The sequence below is a fragment of the Oryctolagus cuniculus genome, chromosome 5, assembly GCF_964237555.1.
Source record: "Oryctolagus cuniculus chromosome 5, mOryCun1.1, whole genome shotgun sequence".
NCBI lineage: Eukaryota > Metazoa > Chordata > Mammalia > Lagomorpha > Leporidae > Oryctolagus > Oryctolagus cuniculus.
The window spans coordinates 136,673,573-136,686,655 of NC_091436.1; the positions used below are offsets into that span (position 1 = coordinate 136,673,573).

Genomic DNA, 13,083 nt, shown 5'->3' on the forward strand with positions numbered 1-13,083 from the left:
ATTACTTATTTTTAAATTTTATTTATTCATTTGCTTTGAAAGACAGAGAGTTATACAGAGACAGAGGGAGATTTCCAATTCTCTGCTTTATTCCCTAAAGCATACAAAAGTCAGGCTGGGCCAGGACACAGCCAGGAGACAGGAAGTCATCTGGGTCTTCCATGTGGTGTAGCCAGGACCTAACCATTGAGTAATCATGACTGCTTCCTGGGGTGTGCATTAGCAGGAAGCTGGGCTCAGAAGTGGAGACAGGACTTGAACCCTTGCTGACATCCCATGCAGTGGGTTAACAACTGCTCCAAATGCACAATCCATTTTTTAAAAAAGTTTATGTATTTATTCATGTATTTGAAAGGTAGGGGCACAGGGAGAAAAACAGAGAGGTATCATCTTTTAATTCCATTTTTCCACTTTTTAAAGCCCTTCCACTCATGTGTATGTGTGTTGGATTAGTTGAATTACTTTAATGTTTTAATCTATAAAATTAGTATAAATTAGTATAAATTTTAATCTTTCTTTCCCATCATTTAAATTCTTTTATCAAGTTTTAGCTTTTCTATATTCCCCTTTTCAATTTCCTAAGCTAGAAATAAGCTTCCTTGTCACTTTATTGATTTGTTCATGGTTATATTTATCCTACAAATCATATTAATTCTATGCATATATCCTTTACAGTAGAAATTTAACCCATTTTCATCTTCATTGTTGATTTCCCTTAAATTCTTGAATTTTATTTGATAATTATTAATTTTGCATTTTATGGAGTATAATGTGATGTTTTGATTCATGTATACATTTTAGAAAAACTCAATCAGGTTAATTAATATATTTGTCATCAATTTATAATTTTAGTGGTAAGAGTATTAAAAATGTACCTTTTAGAAGAACTTTGAAATTCATATTGTTAGGAACTGTGTTTACATTATAGTCTAAATTGTTGACCTCCATTTTAACTGAAACTTTGTACATTTTGATCAACCTCTTTTCTTTCCCTGTCCCTCCTCCCTCCCTCCAGCTTCTTTTTTTTAAATTTTATTTAAGGTATACAAATTTCATGTATTCCATACCTGAAGTTTCAGGCCCCTTCAGTTTCTAATAATAAACCTTGTACACTGTTTCTGTGATACTTGTTTTTTAAGATTTCATGTGTTAAAGTACTCTAACTACACCCATGTTGCCCCCTGACATTTATATGAGTTTTCCATTTTATTTTTCAGAAGAACTTCAGAGAGAACTTGGTAATTTTTCTGACTTTTTCTTCCTGTTAAATTTCTTAGATTTTTTTTGCCATTTCTTTTCTCTTCACATCCTCGCTACTCTTCTCTGCTTTTCCTTATTGTTGATTTCCAATTGAACTATATGTCTTCTATTTGGCTTCCTGAACTTTTGTCATCATGAATTTCCTTCTGATCCTCTCCCTCTCCTTCCCTTCATCCCATTTGTTTCCTATGTTATATTTTCATCGGCTTCTTCTGTCTTGAAGATAGTTGTTATATCTTCTTTAAAAGGTCATGAGATGAAAGGGATTATGCCAAGAGGAATGTAGTTTTTCCACTCAAAATTTTCTTTAATTGTGTTGTACAACACATCTTCTGTAGTAGAGTGTTCATTCTTTTTCATATGATAATATCTTAATTCATAACTCTGGGTATCAGACTCCAAATTTGTTGAGAGACATAAGTTCCTCCTTTTATTGGCCATTTAAACAACTTGAGTATACTATTATTGAGTGTGGTCTTGAGATTTGCTAATCTGTATTATTTGACCTTATTTTAAATAATGCAAGGCATTAAATATTTTTCCATGTTTTTTTTAATCATAATTTTCTCTTTCCAATCACAGTTACTAGTGCTGTTTCTTCTTTTTAGTCTACTCAATTCTGAATTTTTCTTCTTTCATGAATTTAGTATGCATTGTTAGTCACACAAATTCCATTGGAAATATATCTTTAAAATCTAAGGACTTGTTCTAAGAAATTTCTACAAATTTTAGTGCCACATTATAAGAATTACAAAGGGTCTCAAAAAGTTTTCAGAAAATGTGAATTATGAAAAAATCTATAGATAAATGTCAAAGATTTCACACCAAAATAAAACTTATCTTTTAATTCCACTTCATAAAATATTTCTGAAGCCCCTTGTATTTAGCTATTTATACCTTAGATAGTTTTCTTCCAATTGGTGTGAAGTGTTTGGTTGGAATGAACGTTAGAGTTTTATTTTACTGTTAATGAAATGAATATGATGTGTCCAGTGTTGCAGGTATGAACATTGACAGATATATGGTTTGAACTGTGTAATCTTTATAATATTAACAAAACCCATCTCATAAAGATATGTTTTTATATATTTTTCTCTCAGGTAGGAGGAAGGCTCAATATAAGATTGGTAAGTAATTTTTATCTCTTGGAAACCTTCATTCTTATATCTTCTATGGTTCAGTTCATATCTGAGTCCTTTAGCAATTATAGGATGCATGTTGACATAGCTTTTCTCAGATAGAAGTAGGCTCAATTCAAGTTCAGTGAATAATCATTCTCTCAAAAAATTCTATTTTTCTGTCTTTTTGCATTTAACCCCTATAGCAATTGGTTAGTATACAGAAATGCAACAAAAATTCCCTATTTTTCAAAGAAGGGTTTGGGCCATTATTTTTCTGAAGTACAACCTAAAAGTGTTTCAACAATGGGGTGAAGGTTATTTTTTTAATAGTATAAGTTTTATATTTTTTAAGATATTATTTTTTAAAAAATTAAAAACTTTTTAAATTTAAGAAATGTTTTTAAAGATTTATTTGTTTATTTGAGAGGTAGAGTTACAGACAGAGTGTGGTAGAGACAGAGAGAAAGGTCTTCCATCTGCTGGTTCACTCCCCAATGGCTGCAATGGCCAGAGCTGAGCTGATTTGAAGCCAGGAGCCAGGAGCTTCTTCCAGGTCTCCTACAAGTGTGCAGGGGCCCAAGCAGTGGGGCCATCTTTCACTGCTTTCTCTGGCCATTAGCAGAGACCTGGGTCATAAGAGGAGCAGCCTAGACTGGAACAGGTGCCTATATGGGATGCTAGCACTGCAGGTGTAAGCTTAGCCCACTATGGCACAGTGCTGGCTCCCAGATAGTTTTATATTTACAATACAAAAGTGTAGTACAGAGTTCAAATATACCCCACATGCGTTTTCCCCTTATTACCATCTTATATTTGTATATTTGTCATAGTTAAGAAACCACACCCAAATTCGCTGATACCTTAGTATAGGGACAGTTAATGAACCACACTCCACTGACCCTAATGTTTTAACCAAATTTCCTCTGTTCTTCCCACCCCTTTACTTCCAGCCTCTTGTTTCTATTCTATTCTATTCTATTCTATTCTATTCTATTCTATTCTATTCCCATACTGAGCTTTTGTTGTTATTGTTGTTGTTTTTTTCTTTTAGCCACTACATACAGTGTAGAACATGCAGTATTTGTCCTTCTGTATTTGGCTTATTTTGCTTAACGTGATGATCTCCCTTTCATCTATCTTGCTCCAACTGATAGAATTTCATTCGTTTTGGTAGTTGAATAATATTGCATTGTTTGTATATATAAACATATACGTATGTATACATACATACTTAAGTATTCTTTATTCATATATGCCTTGGTAGATTCCTTTTACCAGTTATTATTAATAGTGCCACAATAAAAAAGTGAAGCAAGTATCTCCTTTCTGAAATAAGATTAATATCCAAAATATATCAGGAACTCAAAAAATTCAACAACAAAAACCAATCCAGTGGAAAAATTGGCAGAAGATCAGAATAGACAGTTCTCAAAAGACTAAATACAAATGGTCAACAATATATGAACAATGCTCAGTTTCACTAGGCTTCAAAATCATAATGAGATGTCACTTTACTCCAATTAAAATAGCTAATATCAAAAAGAGAGTTAAAATAATAGTGAGGTTATGGGAAAGAGAGATTCTTACATAGTTGATGGGCATATAAATTAGTAAAACCATTGTGGAAAACAGTACAAAGAATTCTTTTCTTCCACCATTAAGGAATTTTTATTAAAATAAGAATCTTATAATCCAAATTATATTTCCTTGCTCAATCATCATTTCTGTTCCTTAAAATAGAGCTGACATTCTATGCTATTCTACAGTAAAAGAATTAGAAAATTAAAGAAAGGAATGCTTTAAATTTTTGCATTTTGCTGAAAAGTCTTTTTTCCAGAGTTTATAAAACATTAATTTGTTTTTATATTTTACTATTTTTATTGTTTTGTTGTTATTGTAGCTTTAGTCTAGGACTGGTATTATGCTTGCTAGACCTGGCGATTGCTTGGTACATGGAGTTTAAAATTTCTTCTCTTTTTTAAACTGTATTTTATATTTTGCAATTTTTTTTCAAAAATATTTAGGTTTTGGTGTTTAGATTTTTTTCTCTGGTGGTGCATGGGTTGCTTTTATGGTCCTTGATCAGTTCTAAGCAGTTGGAACACCAGTGGCACTGTATTAGTAGGAGGGCTTGTGGTACAGCTACAGCTACATCAACTTTGCTACAGAGAGACTCTGGAGACTCTAGCATATGAAAGAGGTTCTGAATTATTACTCTCCAACAGCATGCCAGTGATTTTACCAGCAAGAGTAGAGTGCATGGCTTTAGAGCTGCCATTTGACACAGCAATGACACTGCTGGGTGTATATCCAAAAAACACAGTATTCTTCATGCCCCTCTTTACACCCATTGCTCTTTCTTCTTTCATTCATTTCATGCTCTCACCTTCACACTCTACCTTTTTATTGTTTTTATTTTTCTACATTATCTTCACTTGATCATTTTCATCATCGTGTCTTTGAAATATAAGGATATAGGCTAGAAAAAGAAAGGACAAATGATGTAGAGGAGGAAATGAGAGAAAAATACAGGGAGATATGAGAAAGGCAATAAGAGAAGACGCAGAAGGAAAAAAATGTTTCCTGTTTTCTTTTCTTGCAGACTGGAAGAAAGCAGCATTATACCCTGGTGAGTGACCTGGTTTCTAAAAACAACCTATTATTGAAAATATTATAAATGAACATCTTCAATGTACAAAACATTACAAAGAAAAAGAAATCCAAAGCATACCTTTCATAAAAATAACATCCTATGCATTGGGGTGGGTATTTTGGCACAGAAGATAAGCTACTGTTTGGGATATCTGCATCACATATTAGAGTGATAATATGATTTCAATATGATTTCAAGTTACTCTGCTTACAATCCAGCTTCCTATTGATACATCTGACAAGTGAGCAGGTGATGGGCCAAGTACTTGTACTTGGTTCCCCTCCATCCACGTGGGAGACTTGGATGGAGTTCTGGGCTCCTGGTTTTAGTCTAGCCCAGCCTCACTCACTACAGTAGATAGAAGAGCATCTCTCTCTCTCTCTCTCTCTCTCTCTCTCTCTCTTTCTGTCATTCCCTATTTCTCTGTCTCTCCCTCTTTCTCTTTCTCCATCTCTCTCCTCAACCCCCTTCATTTTACCTTTAAAAATACACTTAAAATCTTAACACATAATGTGATTAAAACATTAACTTTTAATCTTTTTAATTTGTGTATTGCCTTAGGTGTTGAGGGAAGATAGATTGGTAATTGTGTACTATAATTTGAAGAAACAAAGCAAAACATAAGTTGTTAAGCCAAATTCACCATATGCCCTAATACCTCTCCAACATCTAAATAGGTCAACGATTGTTACAGAATTTTCTAATGAGAGCATTGGCATAGGTCACGTCTTGAAGTCTGACTTGATTTCGGAGGCTATACAATGAAGGGCAAGGATATGTAAGAAAATTTTCTTTAGCTGCTATTATTTTAAAGAAAAACCTCAGGAATTTATACTCTGAATGGTCAGGTAGGTTTCTTTCTCAGATGGTGGGTTCTGATGTTGATATATTTTTTGCAGATTGGAGGAAAGAAGAGTTCCAGGCTGGTGAGTCTATGATGATGTAGCAGGGATCCTGTTCTTTGTGTGTAGTCCCGCACAAAGATGGATAGAGGTTAGCAGAATCCACCTAGGGCCAGAGAAGCTCTCACAGACTACAGTTTCTCTGGTCCAGGAATATTGAGATTTTCCTTAGTTAGATCATGATGATTCTCTTGTCATTGCAGTAAACGTGACCCTGGATGCAGACACTGCCCATCCTGCCCTCTTCCTGTCTGAACAGAGACGTGTAACCTGGCAAGAAGTGTGGCAAGATCTCCCTGACTCCCCACAGAGATTCGATTCCCTTCCCTGTGTGCTGGGTCAGCTGAGTATCACCTCTGGGAGATACTACTGGGAGGTAGATATTGGGGACACAGTTTCTTATGATCTGGGAATTTGTAAGGACAATGTAACTAGGAAGGGGCAAGTCACAATATCCCCACAAAATGGTTTCTGGGCCATCAGGCTTTATGAGGGGGAGTACTGGGCTCTCACTTCCCCAGAAACTCATCTTACTCTGAGACAGAACCCCCGTAGGGTGGGGATATTCCTGGATTATGAAGATGGAGATGTGTCATTCTATAACATGACAGACGAATTTCATATTATCAGCTTTACTCAGGAGAAATTCCAAGGTGTGTTAAGACCTTTCTTCAGGCTTTGGAAGTCTGACTCAGGTACCTTGACCATTGTCCACTGAAGGAGAACAATGTGATGCTGTAATTCAGAAGTGTACCCTTATCGCAAAATGATGTCGTTAAGTCCTAATGTTGATTTCAATTCTAGCTAACTATCCAGAAATTGTTTTGCAGCTTCTTATGGATTCATTGTCAAAATGAAGTTGTGGGGTACAGATTTCTTATCATGCTTTATGCTCACTTTTCTTCATTATTAATAGACCTCCTGACCTATGACAGCCTGGTTTAAAGATTAGAGTCCCTAGCACCTTCTGCATGTGACTAGATGCTGGCCAGTATAATATATGTTGAATTGTGCAATGTAACTTCTGAGATTTGTCTTTAAATATAAATTATATGTCCTTCATTATTTGTTGTTCAATTTTTCTGTTGGATAGATATGACATTATTGATGTAACTTGAAGAACATTTTGAATATGTAATAAGACATGGATAGCACGGAAGACATTATGAGTTGAAATTTTTGATGAATTATTTTAACTACTCTTTTTTAACTCCAGAATTCTTTCCTTTGGAAAATAAACCTTTATATCATTAAGCCACTTGTATGTTTTTGTGTGTCTTATTATGAGATCTAATTCTAACTGATGTGCACTTCTTTTCAGGATGCCAGCAGACATCCACAGTTGAATATTCACGTGAAAAAGAAGGTTTAACATCCTGACTTGCATATTTAGCTCTTTCTACTCATCTAGTGCTTCAGTCCCACTGGACTCTCATTTTTTTCCTGGTCTATCAGTTTCTTCTGACTTCAGTTCCCATTCTTTCCTACTTAAATAGGAATTATTAATAACTTCAATATTCCCTTACTAATAGATGAAAACCCTGCCCTCATTGTCCTTCCCTGACATCTTCTTAGCAAGACCCCCAAAATGGATGATTCTATCTATTGCTCATACTAGCAGCTTAGCATGGTATAAAAATTCATACAAATGAGCACAGTGGTACCTTATATACTTACTGTACCTTTTTTTTTTTAAAAAAAGATTTATTTATTTTATTTTAAGGCAAAGTTACAGAGAAGAGGATGCAGAAAGAGAGAGAAAAGTCTTCCACTCACTGGTTCACCTCACAGGTAGATGCAATGGTCAGAGCTTTGCCAATCTGAAGCCAGGAGCCAGGGGCTTCCTACAGGTCTCCCATGCAGGTGCAGTGGCCCAAGGATATAGTATTCTGTAGAGTACAAAGGGAGAAAGAGAAAGAGAGAGAGATATCTTCCAGTCATTGGTTCTCTCTCCAAATGGTCCTAACTGCTGGGGCTGGGCCAGGCTAAAAACAGGACCAGGAGCCAGGAGCTTAATTCAGGTCTCCCACATAGATGCAGTGGCCTAGGCATTTTGACCATCCTCTGCAGTTTTGCCAGGTGCATTAGCAGGGAGTCAGATTGGAAGTGGAATTAGTATTTCAGGTTCTTTTTCTGCTGTACCATATTTTTGACGTAATTTTTCTCTAAATACATTATTTTTCTCATATATTTCCTTCCAGTTACTTTCATGTATCCATAACTAAATCTGAAGCAAATATAATACAAAGACATATTTTAAAATATCTATTTTTTTAAAAAAAGATTTATTTTTTTATTTGAAAGTCAGAGTTGCACATAGAGAGAAGGAGAGGCAGAGAGAGAGAGAGAGAGGTCTTCCATCCTCTGGTTCACTCTCCAGTTGTCTACAATGGCTGAAGCCAGGAGCCAGGAGCTTCTTCCAGGTCTCCCACATGGGTGCAGGGACCCAAGGATTTGGGCCATCTTTTACTGCTTCCTCAGGCCATAGAAGAGAGCTGCAATGGAAGTAGAGCAGCTGAGACTCAAACCAGTGGCCATATGGGATGCTGGCACTGCAAGTGGTGGCTTTACCCACTATGCCAGTGCGGCCTCAAAATATATTTCTTTTAATGGTTGCTCTCCTGATTGTTTTCTGAAGGTTGCTCTCTTGATAGTGTAAAGTTTATCATCTTAAGGTGATCTTTCCCTAAGTCACTTTATTCAGTAAAGAAATTGTACTATTCTTTTGACCTAAAAGGGCATTTTAAAATTTCATTTCTTATGTCAGAGTGGTCTAGAAAAGTAGTTGGCATACTTTTTCTTCCAATGAGCCAGATCATAACTTTTGTGACCATGTGATTTTAATTATTATTATTGTTTTTGAGTGTGAAGTAGTTTATTTGGGACACAATCCAGGAAAGAGTGGCTGGGACATAAGGAATGAAATATGAAAGAAAGATATCACAGCTACCACTGTGGGGGACTAGCACATCATGTGACTGAGAAATGTTGGAAATATAGAACAGGCAATTCAGATATCCCACCCCCCACAAAAAGCTGTTGGCTAAGGCCTGACTAGAAACACTCATTCAGTAACACTTTTAGCCTACCTTGGGTATAAACAAAGGGCTTCAGGTATCTAAGAAAACATTTCTGCAAAAAAAAAAAAAACAAAAAAAAACACATCTGTTGATGGTTAGAAAGAAGACAGGAAATGAACTACAAAAAGAGGTTTCAGAGTTGGTTGACTGTATGGTCTCTGTTTACCTTTGAAGCATAAGAGTAGTAATACGAAATATGTGAATGATTTTGTATGGCTCTGTTCCAACAAAATTGTTTTTAAAAAAACAAATGGTAAGATTGTTTGGCTCTTATGCCATAGATTGTTGATTTCATTTCTTAAAGAAGCCTTTTTTTTTGTTTTTTGTGAATCAGTTGTCCATTTATTTTCCTCTGATGAAGTATACATTGTGCTTTTCCAAGAGAAAGTAGAAGACACAAAAACTGAGTTCACAGTAGTAATAACATTAAAACAACCCTAAATGTGTGTAGAAATTTCATTGGATTGTCAATTTGTGGGGTAAAAAAATGGTATGCCTGCACACTTTGTATTTGAAATCTACATAGAGAGATAATAACATAAACAATTATTAGAATGAAATTTTTAAAAATAATTGTTTTTTTCTAATTGATTTTTCATACAAAAAAGCAAATAAATGGTGTACATGTCCATAATTCTTTTTCTTTTTTTTTCATTTTCAATTTTCTTTATATACAGAAGATCAATTTAGTATATACTAAGTAAAGATTTCAACAGTTTTCACCCACACAGAAACACAATGTGAAAAATACTGTTTGAGTACTAGTTATACCGTTAATTCACATAGTATAATGCATTAAGGACAGAGATCCTACATTGGGAGAGGGTGCACAGTGACACCTGTTGTTGATTTAATAATTGACACTCTTATTTATGGTATAGGGTAATTACCCTAGGCTCTTGTCATGAGCTGCCAAGGCTATGGAAGCCTCTTGAGTTCACCACTCCGATCTTATGTAGACAAGGTCATAGTCAAAGTGGAAGTTCTGTCCTCCCTTCAGAGAAAGGTACCTCCTTCTTTGATGGCCTGTTCTTTCAACTGGGATCCCACTAAGAGAGATATTTCATTTAGTTTTTTTTTTCAGAGTGTCTTGGCTTTCCATGCCTAAAATATTCTCATGGGCTTTTTAGCTGGATCTGAATGCCTTAAGGGCTGATTCTGAGGCCAGAGTGCTGTTTAGGACATCTGCCATTCTAGCAGTCTGCTGTGTATCCCACTTCCCATGTTGGATTGTTCTCTCCTTTTTTTTTTAACTTTTATTTAATGAATATAAATTTCCAAAGTACGACTTATGGATTACAATGGCTTCCCCCCCATACCGTCCCTCCCACCCACAACCCTCCCCTTTCCCACTCCCTCTACCCTTCCATTCACATCAAGATTCATTTTCGATTATCTTAATATACAGAAGATCAGCTTAGTATACATTAAGTAAGGATTTCAACAGTTTGATCCCACACAGAAACATAAAGTGAAAAATAATAGATGATATTTTTTAAATGATGATGAAATCAGATCAGACCTATTGTCATGTTTAATCCCAGTGAGAGTCAAGTTGGGAATTGATAATTTCTTTTTTTTTTTTTACAGAGGATCAGTTTAGTATGCATTAAGTAAAGATTTCAACAGTTTGCACCCCAATAGAAACACAAAGTGAAATATATTGTTTGAGTACTCGTTATAGCATTAAATCTCAATGCACAGCACATTAAGGACAGAGATCCTACATGAGGAGTAAGTGCACAGTGACTCCTGTTGTTGACTTTACCAATTGACAACTTGTCTATGGCATCAGTAATCTCCCTATGCTCCAGTCATGAGTTTCCAAGGCTATGGAAGCCCTCTGAGTTCTCCGACTCTTATCTTGTTTAGACAAGGTCATGGTCAAAGTGGAGGTTCTCTCCTCCCTTCAGAGAAAGGTACCTCCTTCTTTGATGACCTGTTCTTTCCACTGGGATCTCACTCGCAGAGATCTTTTTCCAGAGTGTCTTGGCTTTCCATGCCTGAAATTCTCTCATGGGCTTTTCAGCAATATCCAAATGCCTTTAGGGCTGATTCTGAGGCCAGAGTGCTATTTAGGACATCCGCCATTCTATGAGTCTGCTGAGTATCTCAATTCCCATGTTGGATCACTCTCCCCTTTATTTATTCTATCGGTTAGTGTTAGCAGGTACTAGACTTGTTTATGTGCTCCCTTTGACTCTTAGTCCTTTCATTATGATCAATTGTGAACTGAAATTGATCACTTGGAATAGTGAGATGGCATTGGTACATGCCACCTTGATGGGATTGAATTGGAATCCCCTGGTATGTTTCTAACTCTACCATTTGGGGCAAGTCAGCTTGAGCATGTCCCAAATTATACATCTCTTCCCTCTCTTATTCCCACTCTTATGTTTAACAGGGATCACATTTCAGTTAATTTTCAACACTTAAGAATAACTGTGTGATAATTACAGAATTAAACCAGTCATATTAAGTAGAACAAAGAAACTACTAAGAGGGATAATATATTAAGTTGTTCATTAACAGTCAGGGCTATGCTGATCAAGCCACTGTTTCCCATAGTGTCCATTTCCCTTCAACAGGTTTCCTTTTTGGTGTTCAGCCAGTTGTCACCGATCAGGGAGAACATATGGTATTTGTCCCTTTGGGACTGGCTTACTTCACTCAGCATGATGTGTTCCAGATTCCTCCATTTTGTTGCAAATGACTGGATTTCGTTGTTTCTTACTGCGGTATAGTATTCTAAAGTGTACATATCCCATAATTTCTTTATCCAGTCTACCGTTGATGGGCATTTAGGTTGGTTCCAGGTCTTAGCTATTGTGAATTGAGCTGCAATAAACATTAGGGTGCAGACCGCTTTTTTGTTTGCCAATTTAAATTCCTTTGGGTAAATTCCAAGGAGTGGGATGGCTGGGTCGAACGGTACGGTTATCTTCAGGTTTCTGAGGAATCTCCAGACTGACTTCCATAGTGGCTTGACCAGTTTGCATTCCCACCAACAGTGGGTTAGTGTCCCTTTTTCCCCACATCCTCTCCAGCATCTGTTGTTGGTAGATTTCTGCATGTGAGCCATTCTAACCGGGGTGAGGTGAAACCTCATTGTGGTTTTGATTTGCATTTCCCTGATTGCTAATGACCTTGAACATTTTTTCATGTGCCTGTTGGCCATTTGGATTTCCTCTTTTGAAAAATGTCTATTGAGGTCCTTGGCCCATCTCTTAAGTGGATTGTTGGTTTTGTTTTTGTGGAGTTTCTTGATCTCTTTGTAGATTCTGGTTATTAACCCTTTATCTGTTGCATAGTTTGCAAATATTTTTTCCCATTCTGTCGGTTGTCTCTTCACTCTCCTGACCGTTTCTTTTGCAGTACAGAAACTTCTCAATTTGAGGCAATCCCAATAGTTGATTTTGGCTTTGACTGCCTGTGCCTCCCGGGTCTTTTCCAGAAACTCTTTGCCTGTGCCAATATCTTGAAGGGTTTCTCCAATGTTCTTTAGTAAGTTGATGGTGTCAGGTCGTAGATTTAGGTCTTTAATCCATGTTGAGTGGATTTTTGTGTAAGGTGTAAGGTAGGGGTCTTGCTTCATGATTCTGCACGTGGAAATCCAGTTTTCCCAGCACCATTTATTGAATAGACTGTCCTTGCTCCAGGAATTGGTTTTAGATCCTTGATCAAATATAAGTTGGCTGTAGATGTTTGGGTTGATTTCTGGTGTTTCAATTCTGTTCCATTGGTCTATCCATCTGTTTCTGTACCAGTACCATGCTGTTTTGATTACAACTGCCCTGTAGTATGTCCTGAAATCTGGTATTGTGATGCCTCCGGCTTTGTTTTTGTTGTATAAGATTGCTTTAGCTATTCGAGGTTTGTGCCTTGTTTGATTGATTGATTGATTTTTAAAACCTTACATAACTATGCTTACAGAAATACACAATTTATCCAAAAACTTATACATGCTTTAAATTTTTTTTTAGAAAGAATTTGCCATTGTTCGGGAAGATGTCAGTATAGCAGGGACCCTGCAAGGAGATGGGTCCCTCCCCCAGCAAACCAGATGA

At 36.3% G+C, this 13,083-nt stretch overlaps 1 long non-coding RNA gene across 1 annotated transcript; it reads left to right on the top strand.

The window, feature by feature from the left end:
* The first annotated feature begins 2,337 nt into the window (after positions 1–2,337).
* On the top strand, positions 2,338–8,207 carry LOC127488065 (uncharacterized). The gene is made up of 3 exons (XR_007915462.2): positions 2,338–2,387; positions 4,984–5,010; positions 5,934–8,207. It is a non-coding gene; the product is annotated as an uncharacterized lncRNA (long non-coding RNA).
* Positions 8,208–13,083: the final 4,876 nt, after the last annotated feature.